Source organism: Pseudophryne corroboree, chromosome 11 (assembly GCF_028390025.1).
Source record: "Pseudophryne corroboree isolate aPseCor3 chromosome 11, aPseCor3.hap2, whole genome shotgun sequence".
In the NCBI taxonomy this organism is placed as follows: domain Eukaryota; kingdom Metazoa; phylum Chordata; class Amphibia; order Anura; family Myobatrachidae; genus Pseudophryne; species Pseudophryne corroboree.
The window spans coordinates 168,949,120-168,963,593 of NC_086454.1; the positions used below are offsets into that span (position 1 = coordinate 168,949,120).

At 30.1% G+C, this 14,474-nt stretch overlaps 3 non-coding genes across 3 annotated transcripts; all 3 read left to right on the top strand.

Moving 5' to 3' along the window:
* The first annotated feature begins 466 nt into the window (after window positions 1-466).
* On the top strand, window positions 467-538 carry TRNAQ-CUG (transfer RNA glutamine (anticodon CUG)). Its single transcript has one exon. It is a non-coding gene; the product is annotated as a tRNA-Gln (tRNA).
* A 9,402-nt stretch (window positions 539-9,940) lies between these two features.
* Window positions 9,941-10,012, top strand: TRNAQ-CUG (transfer RNA glutamine (anticodon CUG)). The gene has a single exon. It is a non-coding gene; the product is annotated as a tRNA-Gln (tRNA).
* Window positions 10,013-11,840: 1,828 nt separating this feature from the next.
* TRNAQ-CUG (transfer RNA glutamine (anticodon CUG)) lies at window positions 11,841-11,912 on the top strand. The gene has a single exon. It is a non-coding gene; the product is annotated as a tRNA-Gln (tRNA).
* Window positions 11,913-14,474: the final 2,562 nt, after the last annotated feature.

Here is a 14,474-nt window from a genome sequence, read left to right on the forward strand (position 1 = left end):
ATTTAGATGCTCCCTAATGGATGAGGTTTCATGGTATATTGGTAAACATTTTGGACTCTGAATCCATGATCTATATTTACATCTTGGTAGGTTCTATTGGTTTTGTTGTAAGTACAATACAGTTAATATCTCTGAGAAAGAAAATATCTATAAATTGCATAAATTAAGAATCTTACACACTGAGAGACAGGTTTATCTGTCATTTAATTCCAATAAAATGTATCCACTAAGAATCTTATACTCTGACAAAAAATGTACATGCTACCATATGAATGAGGTTTCATTGTGTACTGTTAACAATTCTGGACTCTGAAACCTATAATCTGTATAAAAATTTGGTAGGTCCTAATGGCTTTTTTTTGTAAATACAATGTAATACTTATCTCTCTGATTATTATTCCAGTAACTTGTAGAAAATAAGATCTCACACTCTAAGAGAAAGTTGTATATGTTGTGTTAGAAGAGAGGTTTCATGGTGTAATGGTTAGCACTCTGGGCTCTGAATCCAGCGATCCGAGTTCAAATCTCGGTGGGACCTGATGTGTTTTAGTACCTTCAGTTTAAGTTCTTGATTGACAGAAAGTCTTCTTTTTCATACATATAATAATTTTTTTAAATCACTGATTTTTGTAAATATGTACTAAAAGCTAAAAAAAGGTAGTTATAGAAATGTATGTAATTATATGAATTTTACTATATAACCTAAATAAGCGTTGATGTAAATATATGTACAATAATTGCAATAAAATGTGTCTTCTAAGAATCTAACATTTTAGAAAAAAATGTTTAGCTCTCCCTCATGAATGAAGTTTCTTGGTGTATTGGTAACCACTCGGATCTTTGAATCCAGTGATCTGTATTAAATCTTGGTAGGTCCTATTGGTTTTTTGTAAGTACCGTTCAGTTTATATTTCTCTGAGAGTACATTCTAATAAAAACTGTTTAAAAGCTGCCTCATGAATGAGGTTTCCTGGTGTATTTGTAACCATTTTGGACTCTGAATCCATGATTTGTATTTACATCTTGGTAGGTCCTATTGTTTTTTTGTAAGTATTATGCAGTTCATATCTCTGAGAAAGAAAATATCTATAAATTGAATAAATTAAGAATCATACACACTGAGAGACAGGTTTATCGGTAATATAATTCCAATAAAATGTAACCTCTAAGAATCTTACACTGTGAGAACATTTTTTACATGCCACCATATGAATGAGCTTTCATGGTGTACTGTTAACAATTCTGGACTCTGAAACTAATAATCTGTATATACAAATTGGTAGGTCCTAATGGCTTTATTTGTAAATACAATGTAGTACATATCTCTCTGAATGAATATTTCTGTATCTTGTAGAAATAAAGATCTTACACTCTGAGAGAAAGTTTTATATGTGTTATTAGAAGGGATATTCCATGGTGTTATGGTTAGCACTCTGTACTCTGAATCCAGTAAATTGAGTTCAAATCTCGGTGGGACCAGGTGCATTTTAGTACCTTCAGTTTAAGTCCTTGATTGACAAAAACTTTTCTTTTTTATACATATAATACATTTTTTTTAAATGACTGATTATTGTAAAAATGTACTAAAATCTAAAAAAAAGGTAGTTATAGAAATGTTTGTAATTATATGAATTTTACTGTGTAATCCAAATAAGCATTGATGTTAATATATGTACAATAACTTCAATAAAATGTGTCTTCGAAGAATCTAACATTTTAGAAAAAAATGTTTAGATGTTCCCTAATGAATGTGGTTTCTTGGTGTATTGGTAACCACTCCACTCTGATCTTTGAATACAGTGATCTGTATTTAAATCTTGGTAGGTCCTATTGGTTTTTTGTAAGTACCATTCATTTCATATCTCTCTGAGAGTACATTCTTATAAAAATGTTTAGATGCTCCCTAATGGATGAGGTTTCATGGTATATTGGTAAACATTTTGGACTCTGAATCCATGATCTATATTTACATCTTGGTAGGTTCTATTGGTTTTGTTGTAAGTACAATACAGTTAATATCTCTGAGAAAGAAAATATCTATAAATTGCAAAATTAAGAATCTTACACACTGAGAGACAGGTTTATCTGTCATTTAATTCCAATAAAATGTATCCACTAAGAATCTTATACTCTGACAAAAAATGTACATGCTACCATATGAATGAGGTTTCCTTGTGTGCTGTTAACAATTCTGGACTCTGAAACCTATAATCTGTATCAAAATTTGGTAGGTCCTAATGGCTTTTTTTCTGTAAATACAATGTAATACTTATCTCTCTGATTATTATTCCTGTAACTTGTAGAAAATAAGATCTCACACTCTAAGAGAAAGTTGTATATGTTGTGTTAGAAGAGAAGTTTCATGGTGTAATGGTTAGCACTCTGGGCTCTGAATCCAGCTATCTGAGTTCAAATCTCGGTGGGACCTGATGTGTTTTAGTACCTTCAGTTTAAGTTCTTGATTGACAGAAAGTCTTCTTTTTCATACATATAATAATTTTTTTAATCACTGATTTTTGTAAATATGTACTAAAAGCTAAAAAAAAGGTAGTTATAGAAATGTATGTAATTATATGAATTTTACTATATAACCCAAATAAGCGTTGATGTAAATATATGTACAATAATTGCAATAAAATGTGTCTTCTAAGAATCTAACATTTTAGAAAAAAATGTTTAGCTCTCCCTCATGAATGAAGTTTCTTGGTGTATTGGTAACCACTCGGATCTTTGAATCCAGTGATCTGTATTTAAATCTTGGTAGGTCCTATTGGTTTTTTGTAAGTACCGTTCAGTTTATATTTCTCTGAGAGTACATTCTAATAAAAACTGTTTAAATGCTTCCTCATGAATGAGGTTTCCTGGTGTATTTGTAACCATTTTGGACTCTGAATCCATGATTTGTATTTACATCTTGGTAGGTCCTATTGTTTTTTTGTAAGTATTATGCAGTTCATATCTCTGAGAAAGAAAATATCTATAAATTGCATAAATTAAGAATCATACACACTGAGAGACAGGTTTATCGGTAATATAATTCCAATAAAATGTAACCTCTAAGAATCTTACACTGTGAGAACATTTTTTACATGCCACCATATGAATGAGCTTTCATGGTGTACTGTTAACAATTCTGGACTCTGAAACTAATAATCTGTATATACAAATTGGTAGGTCCTAATGGTTTTATTTGTAAATACAATGTAGTACATATCTCTCTGAATGAATATTTCTGTATCTTGTAGAAATAAAGATCTTACACTCTGAGAGAAAGTTTTATATGTGTTATTAGAAGGGATATTCCATGGTGTTATGGTTAGCACTCTGTACTCTGAATCCAGTAAATTGAGTTCAAATCTCGGTGGGACCAGGTGCATTTTAGTACAAAGTTTAATTCCTTGATTGACAAAAACTTTTCTTTTTTATACATATATTACATTTTTTTTAAATTACTGATTATTGTAAAAATGTACTAAAATCTAAAAAAAAAGGTAGTTATAGAAATGTTTGTAATTATATGAATTTTACTGTGTAATCCAAATAAGCATTGATGTTAATATATGTATACATTTTATACAATAACTTCAATAAAATGTGTCTTCTAAGAATCTAACATTTTAGAAAAAAATGTTTAGATGTTCCCTAATGAATGTGGTTTCTTGGTGTATTGGTAACCACTCCACTCTGATCTTTGAATACAGTGATCTGTATTTAAATCTTGGTAGGTCCTATTGGTTTTTTGTAAGTACCATTCATTTCATATCTCTCTGAGAGTACATTCTTATAAAAATGTTTAGATGCTCCCTAATGGATGAGGTTTCATGGTATATTGGTAAACATTTTGGACTCTGAATCCATGATCTATATTTACATCTTGGTAGGTTCTATTGGTTTTGTTGTAAGTACAATACAGTTAATATCTCTGAGAAAGAAAATATCTATAAATTGCAAAATTAAGAATCTTACACACTGAGAGACAGGTTTATCTGTCATTTAATTCCAATAAAATGTATCCACTAAGAATCTTATACTCTGACAAAAAATGTACATGCTACCATATGAATGAGGTTTCCTTGTGTGCTGTTAACAATTCTGGACTCTGAAACCTATAATCTGTATCAAAATTTGGTAGGTCCTAATGGCTTTTTTTCTGTAAATACAATGTAATACTTATCTCTCTGATTATTATTCCTGTAACTTGTAGAAAATAAGATCTCACACTCTAAGAGAAAGTTGTATATGTTGTGTTAGAAGAGAAGTTTCATGGTGTAATGGTTAGCACTCTGGGCTCTGAATCCAGCTATCTGAGTTCAAATCTCGGTGGGACCTGATGTGTTTTAGTACCTTCAGTTTAAGTTCTTGATTGACAGAAAGTCTTCTTTTTCATACATATAATAATTTTTTTAATCACTGATTTTTGTAAATATGTACTAAAAGCTAAAAAAAAGGTAGTTATAGAAATGTATGTAATTATATGAATTTTACTATATAACCCAAATAAGCGTTGATGTAAATATATGTACAATAATTGCAATAAAATGTGTCTTCTAAGAATCTAACATTTTAGAAAAAAATGTTTAGCTCTCCCTCATGAATGAAGTTTCTTGGTGTATTGGTAACCACTCGGATCTTTGAATCCAGTGATCTGTATTTAAATCTTGGTAGGTCCTATTGGTTTTTTGTAAGTACCGTTCAGTTTATATTTCTCTGAGAGTACATTCTAATAAAAACTGTTTAAATGCTTCCTCATGAATGAGGTTTCCTGGTGTATTTGTAACCATTTTGGACTCTGAATCCATGATTTGTATTTACATCTTGGTAGGTCCTATTGTTTTTTTGTAAGTATTATGCAGTTCATATCTCTGAGAAAGAAAATATCTATAAATTGCATAAATTAAGAATCATACACACTGAGAGACAGGTTTATCGGTAATATAATTCCAATAAAATGTAACCTCTAAGAATCTTACACTGTGAGAACATTTTTTACATGCCACCATATGAATGAGCTTTCATGGTGTACTGTTAACAATTCTGGACTCTGAAACTAATAATCTGTATATACAAATTGGTAGGTCCTAATGGTTTTATTTGTAAATACAATGTAGTACATATCTCTCTGAATGAATATTTCTGTATCTTGTAGAAATAAAGATCTTACACTCTGAGAGAAAGTTTTATATGTGTTATTAGAAGGGATATTCCATGGTGTTATGGTTAGCACTCTGTACTCTGAATCCAGTAAATTGAGTTCAAATCTCGGTGGGACCAGGTGCATTTTAGTACAAAGTTTAATTCCTTGATTGACAAAAACTTTTCTTTTTTATACATATATTACATTTTTTTTAAATTACTGATTATTGTAAAAATGTACTAAAATCTAAAAAAAAAGGTAGTTATAGAAATGTTTGTAATTATATGAATTTTACTGTGTAATCCAAATAAGCATTGATGTTAATATATGTATACATTTTATACAATAACTTCAATAAAATGTGTCTTCTAAGAATCTAACATTTTAGAAAAAAATGTTTAGATGTTCCCTAATGAATGTGGTTTCTTGGTGTATTGGTAACCACTCCACTCTGATATTTGAATAAAGTGATCTGTATTTAAATCTTGGTAGGTCCTATTGGTTTTTTGTAAGTACCATTCAGTTCATATCTCTCTGAGAGTACATTCTTATAAAAATATTTAGATGCTCCCTAATGGATGAGGTTTCATGGTATATTGGTAAACATTTTGGACTCTGAATCCATGATCTATATTTACATCTTGGTAGGTTCTATTGGTTTTGTTGTAAGTACAATACAGTTAATATCTCTGAGAAAGAAAATATCTATAAATTGCATAAATTAAGAATCTTACACACTGAGAGACAGGTTTATCTGTCATTTAATTCCAATAAAATGTATCCACTAAGAATCTTATACTCTGACAAAAAATGTACATGCTACCATATGAATGAGGTTTCATTGTGTACTGTTAACAATTCTGGACTCTGAAACCTATAATCTGTATAAAAATTTGGTAGGTCCTAATGGCTTTTTTTTGTAAATACAATGTAATACTTATCTCTCTGATTATTATTCCTGTAACTTGTAGAAAATAAGATCTCACACTCTAAGAGAAAGTTGTATATGTTGTGTTAGAAGAGAGGTTTCATGGTGTAATGGTTAGCACTCTAGGCTCTGAATCCAGCGATCCGAGTTCAAATCTCGGTGGGACCTGATGTGTTTTAGTACCTTCAGTTTAAGTTCTTGATTGACAGAAAGTCTTCTTTTTCATACATATAATAATTTTTTTAAATCACTGATTTTTGTTAATATGTACTAAAAGCTAAAAAAAGGTAGTTATAGAAATGTATGTAATTATATGAATTTTACTATATAACCCAAATAAGCGTTGATGTAAATATATGTACAATAATTGCAATAAAATGTGTCTTCTAAGAATCTAACATTTTAGAAAAAAATGTTTAGCTCTCCCTCATGAATGAAGTTTCTTGGTGTATTGGTAACCACTCGGATCTTTGAATCCAGTGATCTGTATTAAATCTTGGTAGGTCCTATTGGTTTTTTGTAAGTACCGTTCAGTTTATATTTCTCTGAGAGTACATTCTAATAAAAACTGTTTAAATGCTGCCTCATGAATGAGGTTTCCTGGTGTATTTGTAACCATTTTGGACTCTGAATCCATGATTTGTATTTACATCTTGGTAGGTCCTATTGTTTTTTTGTAAGTATTATGCAGTTCATATCTCTGAGAAAGAAAATATCTATAAATTGCATAAATTAAGAATCATACACACTGAGAGACAGGTTTATCGGTAATATAATTCCAATAAAATGTAACCTCTAAGAATCTTACACTGTGAGAACATTTTTTACATGCCACCATATGAATGAGCTTTCATGGTGTACTGTTAACAATTCTGGACTCTGAAACTAATAATCTGTATATACAAATTGGTAGGTCCTAATGGTTTTATTTGTAAATACAATGTAGTACATATCTCTCTGAATGAATATTTCTGTATCTTGTAGAAATAAAGATCTTACACTCTGAGAGAAAGTTTTATATGTGTTATTAGAAGGGATATTCCATGGTGTTATGGTTAGCACTCTGTACTCTGAATCCAGTAAATTGAGTTCAAATCTCGGTGGGACCAGGTGCATTTTAGTACCTTCAGTTTAAGTCCTTGATTGACAAAAACTTTTCTTTTTTATACATATAATACATTTTTTTTAAATTACTGATTATTGTAAAAATGTACTAAAATCTATAAAAAAGGTAGTTATAGAAATGTTTGTAATTATATGAATTTTACTGTGTAATCCAAATAAGCATTGATGTTAATATATGTACAATAACTTCAATAAAATGTGTCTTCGAAGAATCTAACATTTTAGAAAAAAATGTTTAGATGTTCCCTAATGAATGTGGTTTCTTGGTGTATTGGTAACCACTCCACTCTGATCTTTGAATACAGTGATCTGTATTTAAATCTTGGTAGGTCCTATTGGTTTTTTGTAAGTACCATTCAGTTCATATCTCTCTGAGAGTACATTCTTATAAAAATATTTAGATGCTCCCTAATGGATGAGGTTTCATGGTATATTGGTAAACATTTTGGACTCTGAATCCATGATCTATATTTACATCTTGGTAGGTTCTATTGGTTTTGTTGTAAGTACAATACAGTTAATATCTCTGAGAAAGAAAATATCTATAAATTGCAAAATTAAGAATCTTACACACTGAGAGACAGGTTTATCTGTCATTTAATTCCAATAAAATGTATCCACTAAGAATCTTATACTCTGACAAAAAATGTACATGCTACCATATGAATGAGGTTTCATTGTGTGCTGTTAACAATTCTGGACTCTGAAACCTATAATCTGTATCAAAATTTGGTAGGTCCTAATGGCTTTTTTTCTGTAAATACAATGTAATACTTATCTCTGTGATTATTATTCCTGTAACTTGTAGAAAATAAGATCTCACACTCTAAGAGAAAGTTGTATATGTTGTGTTAGAAGAGAAGTTTCATGGTGTAATGGTTAGCACTCTGGGCTCTGAATCCAGCGATCTGAGTTCAAATCTCGGTGGGACCTGATGTGTTTTAGTACCTTCAGTTTAAGTTCTTGATTGACCGAAAGTCTTCTTTTTCATACATATAATAATTTTTTTAATCACTGATTTTTGAAAATATGTACTAAAAGCTTAAAAAAAAGGTAGTTATAGAAATGTATGTAATTATATGAATTTTACTATATAACCCAGATAAGCGTTGATGTAAATATATGTACAATAATTGCAATAAAATGTGTCTTCTAAGAATCTAACATTTTAGAAAAAAATGTTTAGCTCTCCCTCATGAATGAAGTTTCTTGGTGTATTGGTAACCACTCGGATCTTTGAATGCAGTGATCTGTATTTAAATCTTGGTAGGTCCTATTGGTTTTTTGTAAGTACCGTTCAGTTTATATTTCTCTGAGAGTACATTCTAATAAAAACTGTTTAAATGCTTCCTCATGAATGAGGTTTCCTGGTGTATTTGTAACCATTTTGGACTCTGAATCCATGATTTGTATTTACATCTTGGTAGGTCCTATTGTTTTTTTGTAAGTATTATGCAGTTCATATCTCTGAGAAAGAAAATATCTATAAATTGCATAAATTAAGAATCATACACACTGAGAGACAGGTTTATCGGTAATATAATTCCAATAAAATGTAACCTGTAAGAATCTAACACTGTGAGAACATTTTTTACATGCCACCATATGAATGAGCTTTCATGGTGTACTGTTAACAATTCTGGACTCTGAAACTAATAATCTGTATATACAAATTGGTAGGTCCTAATGGTTTTATTTGTAAATACAATGTAGTACATATCTCTCTGAATGAATATTTCTGTATCTTGTAGAAATAAAGATCTTACACTCTGAGAGAAAGTTTTATATGTGTTATTAGAAGGGATATTCCATGGTGTTATGGTTAGCACTCTGTACTCTGAATCCAGTAAATTGAGTTCAAATCTCGGTGGGACCAGGTGCATTTTAGTACCTTCAGTTTAAGTCCTTGATTGACAAAAACTTTTCTTTTTTATACATATAATACATTTTTTTTAAATTACTGATTATTGTAAAAATGTACAAAAATTTAAAAAAAAAGGTAGTTATAGAAATGTTTGTAATTATATGAATTTTACTGTGTAATCCAAATAAGCATTGATGTTAATATATGTACAATAACTTCAATAAAATGTGTCTTCGAAGAATCTAACATTTTAGAAAAAATGTTTAGATGTTCCCTAATGAATGTGGTTTCTTGGTGTATTGGTAACCACTCCACTCTGATCTTTGAATACAGTGATCTGTATTTAAATCTTGGTAGGTCCTATTGGTTTTTTGTAAGTACCATTCAGTTCATATCTCTCTGAGAGTACATTCTTATAAAAATATTTAGATGCTCCCTAATGGATGAGGTTTCATGGTATATTGGTAAACATTTTGGACTCTGAATCCATGATCTATATTTACATCTTGGTAGGTTCTATTGGTTTTGTTGTAAGTACAATACAGTTAATATCTCTGAGAAAGAAAATATCTATAAATTGCATAAATTAAGAATCTTACACACTGAGAGACAGGTTTATCTGTCATTTAATTCCAATAAAATGTATCCACTAAGAATCTTATACTCTGACAAAAAATGTACATGCTACCATATGAATGAGGTTTCATTGTGTGCTGTTAACAATTCTGGACTCTGAAACCTATAATCTGTATAAAAATTTGGTAGGTCCTAATGGCTTTTTTTTGTAAATACAATGTAATACTTATCTCTCTGATTATTATTCCTGTAACTTGTAGAAAATAAGATCTCACACTCTAAGAGAAAGTTGTATATGTTGTGTTAGAAGAGAGGTTTCATGGTGTAATGGTTAGCACTCTGGGCTCTGAATCCAGCGATCCGAGTTCAAATCTCGGTGGGACCTGATGTGTTTTAGTACCTTCAGTTTAAGTTCTTGATTGACAGAAAGTCTTCTTTTTCATACATATAATATTTTTTTTAAATCACTGATTTTTGTAAATATGTACTAAAAGCTAAAAAAAGGTAGTTATAGAAATGTATGTAATTATATGAATTTTACTATATAACCCAAATAAGCGTTGATGTAAATATATGTACAATAATTGCAATAAAATGTGTCTTCTAAGAATCTAACATTTTAGAAAAAAATGTTTAGCTCTCCCTCATGAATGAAGTTTCTTGGTGTATTGGTAACCACTCGGATCTTTGAATCCAGTGATCTGTATTTAAATCTTGCTAGGTCCTATTGGTTTTTTGTAAGTACCGTTCAGTTTATATTTCTCTGAGAGTACATTCTAATAAAAACTGTTTAAATGCTTCCTCATGAATGAGGTTTCCTGGTGTATTTGTAACCATTTTGGACTCTGAATCCATGATTTGTATTTACATCTTGGTAGGTCCTATTGTTTTTTTGTAAGTATTATGCAGTTCATATCTCTGAGAAAGAAAATATCTATAAATTGCATAAATTAAGAATCATACACACTGAGAGACAGGTTTATCGGTAATGTAATTCCAATAAAATGTAACCTCTAAGAACCTTACACTGTGAGAACATTTTTTACATGCCACCATATGAATGAGCTTTCATGGTGTACTGTTAACAATTCTGGACTCTGAAACTAATAATCTGTATATACAAATTGGTAGGTCCTAATGGTTTTATTTGTAAATACAATGTAGTACATATCTCTCTGAATGAATATTTCTGTATCATGTAGAAAAAAAGATCTTACACTCTGAGAGAAAGTTTTATATGTGTTATTAGAAGGGATATTCCATGGTGTTATGGTTAGCACTCTGTACTCTGAATCCAGTAAATTGAGTTCAAATCTCGGTGGGACCAGGTGCATTTTAGTACAAAGTTTAATTCCTTGATTGACAAAAACTTTTCTTTTTTATACATATAATACATTTTTTTTAAATTACTGATTATTGTAAAAATGTACTAAAATCTAAAAAAAAGGTAGTTATAGAAATGTTTGTAATTATATGAATTTTACTGTGTAATCCAAATAAGCATTGATGTTAATATATGTATACATTTTATACAATAACTTCAATAAAATGTGTCTTCTAAGAATCTAACATTTTAGAAAAAAATGTTTAGATGTTCCCTAATGAATGTGGTTTCTTGGTGTATTGGTAACCACTCCACTCTGATCTTTGAATACAGTGATCTGTATTTAAATCTTGGTAGGTCCTATTGGTTTTTTGTAAGCACCATTCAGTTCATATCTCTCTGAGAGTACATTCTTATAAAAATATTTAGATGCTCCCTAATGGATGAGGTTTCATGGTATATTGGTAAACATTTTGGACTCTGAATCCATGATCTATATTTACATCTTGGTAGGTTCTATTGGTTTTGTTGTAAGTACAATACAGTTAATATCTCTGAGAAAGAAAATATCTATAAATTGCATAAATTAAGAATCTTACACACTGAGAGACAGGTTTATCTGTCATTTAATTCCAATAAAATGTATCCACTAAGAATCTTATACTCTGACAAAAAATGTACATGCTACCATATGAATGAGGTTTCATTGTGTACTGTTAACAATTCTGGACTCTGAAACCTATAATCTGTATAAAAATTTGGTAGGTCCTAATGGCTTTTTTTTGTAAATACAATGTAATCCTTATCTCTCTGATTATTATTCCTGTAACTTGTAGAAAATAAGATCTCACACTCTAAGAGAAAGTTGTATATGTTGTGTTAGAAGAGAGGTTTCATGGTGTAATGGTTAGCACTCTGGGCTCTGAATCCAGCGATCTGAGTTCAAATCTCGGTGGGACCTGATGTGTTTCAGTACCTTCAGTTTAAGTTCTTGATTGACAGAAAGTCTTCTTTTTCATACATATAATAATTTTTTTAATCACTGATTTTTGTAAATATGTACTAAAAGCTAAAAAAAAGGTAGTTATAGAAATGTATGTAATTATATGAATTTTACTATATAACCCAAATAAGCGTTGATGTAAATATATGTACAATAATTGCAATAAAATGTGTCTTCTAAGAATCTAACATTTTAGAAAAAAATGTTTAGCTCTCCCTCATGAATTAAGTTTCTTGGTGTATTGGTAACCACTCGGATCTTTGAATCCAGTGATCTGTATTTAAATCTTTGTAGGTCCTATTGGTTTTTTGTAAGTACCGTTCAGTTTATATTTCTCTGAGTGTACATTCTAATAAAAACTGTTTAAATGCTTCCTCATGAATGAGGTTTCCTGGTGTATTTGTAACCATTTTGGACTCTGAATCCATGATTTGTATTTACATCTTGGTAGGTCCTATTGTTTTTTTGTAAGTATTATGCAGTTCATATCTCTGAGAAAGAAAATATCTATAAATTGCATAAATTAAGAATCACACACACTGAGAGACAGGTTTATCGGTAATATAATTCCAATAAAATGTAACCTCTAAGAATCTTACACTGTGAGAACATTTTTTACATGCCACCATATGAATGAGCTTTCATGGTGTACTGTTAACAATTCTGGACTCTGAAACTAATAATCTGTATATACAAATTGGTAGGTCCTAATGGTTTTATTTGTAAATACAATGTAGTACATATCTCTCTGAATAAATATTTCTGTATCTTGTAGAAATAAAGATCTTACACTCTGAGAGAAAGTTTTATATGTGTTATTAGAAGGGATATTCCATGGTGTTATGGTTAGCACTCTGTACTCTGAATCCAGTAAATTGAGTTCAAATCTCGGTGGGACCAGGTGCATTTTAGTACCTTCAGTTTAAGTCCTTGATTGACAAAAACTTTTCTTTTTTATACATATAATACATTTTTTTTAAATTACTGATTATTGTAAAAATGTACAAAAATCTAAAAAAAAGGTAGTTATAGAAATGTTTGTAATTATATGAATTTTACTGTGTAATCCAAATAAGCATTGATGTTAATATATGTACAATAACTTCAATAAAATGTGTCTTCGAAGAATCTAACATTTTAGAAAAAAATGTTTAGATGTTCCCTAATGAATGTGGTTTCTTGGTGTATTGGTAACCACTCCACTCTGATCTTTGAATACAGTGATCTGTATTTAAATCTTGGTAGGTCCTATTGGTTTTTTGTAAGTACCATTCAGTTCATATCTCTCTGAGAGTACATTCTTATAAAAATATTTAGATGCTCCCTAATGGATGAGGTTTCATGGTATATTGGTAAACATTTTGGACTCTGAATCCATGATCTATATTTACATCTTGGTAGGTTCTATTGGTTTTGTTGTAAGTACAATACAGTTAATATCTCTGAGAAAGAAAATATCTTTAAATTGCATAAATTAAGAATCTTACACACTGAGAGACAGGTTTATCTGTCATTTAATTCCAATAAAATGTATCCACTAAGAATCTTATACTCTGACAAAAAATGTACATGCTACCATATGAATGAGGTTTCATTGTGTGCTGTTAACAATTCTGGACTCTGAAACCTATAATCTGTATAAAAATTTGGTAGGTCCTAATGGCTTTTTTTCTGTAAATACAATGTAATACTTATCTCTCTGATTATTATTCCTGTAACTTGTAGAAAATAAGATCTCACACTCTAAGAGAAAGTTGTATATGTAGTGTTAGAAGAGAAGTTTCATGGTGTAATGGTTAGCACTCTGGGCTCTGAATCCAGCGATCTGAGTTCAAATCTCGGTGGGACCTGATGTGTTTTAGTACCTTCAGTTTAAGTTCTTGATTGACAGAAAGTCTTCTTTTTCATACATATAATAATTTTTTTAATCACTGATTTTTGTAAATATGTACTAAAAGCTAAAAAAAAGGTAGTTATAGAAATGTATGTAATTATATGAATTTTACTATATAACCCAAATAAGCGTTGATGTAAATATATGTACAATAATTGCAATAAAATGTGTCTTCTAAGAATCTAACATTTTAGAAAAAAATGTTTAGCTCTCCCTCATGAATGAAGTTTCTTGGTGTATTGGTAACCACTCGGATCTTTGAATCCAGTGATCTGTATTTAAATCTTGGTAGGTCCTATTGGTTTTTTGTAAGTACCGTTCAGTTTATATTTCTCTGAGAGTACATTCTAATAAAAACTGTTTAAATGCTTCCTCATGAATGAGGTTTCCTGGTGTATTTGTAACCATTTTGGACTCTGAATCCATGATTTGTATTTACATCTTGGTAGGTCCTATTGTTTTTTTGTAAGTATTATGCAGTTCACATCTGTGAGAAAGAAAATATCTATAAATTGCATAAATTAAGAATCATACACACTGAGAGACAGGTTTATCGGTAATATAATTCCAATAAAATGTAACCTCTAAGAATCTTACACTGTGAGAACATTTTTTACATGCCACCA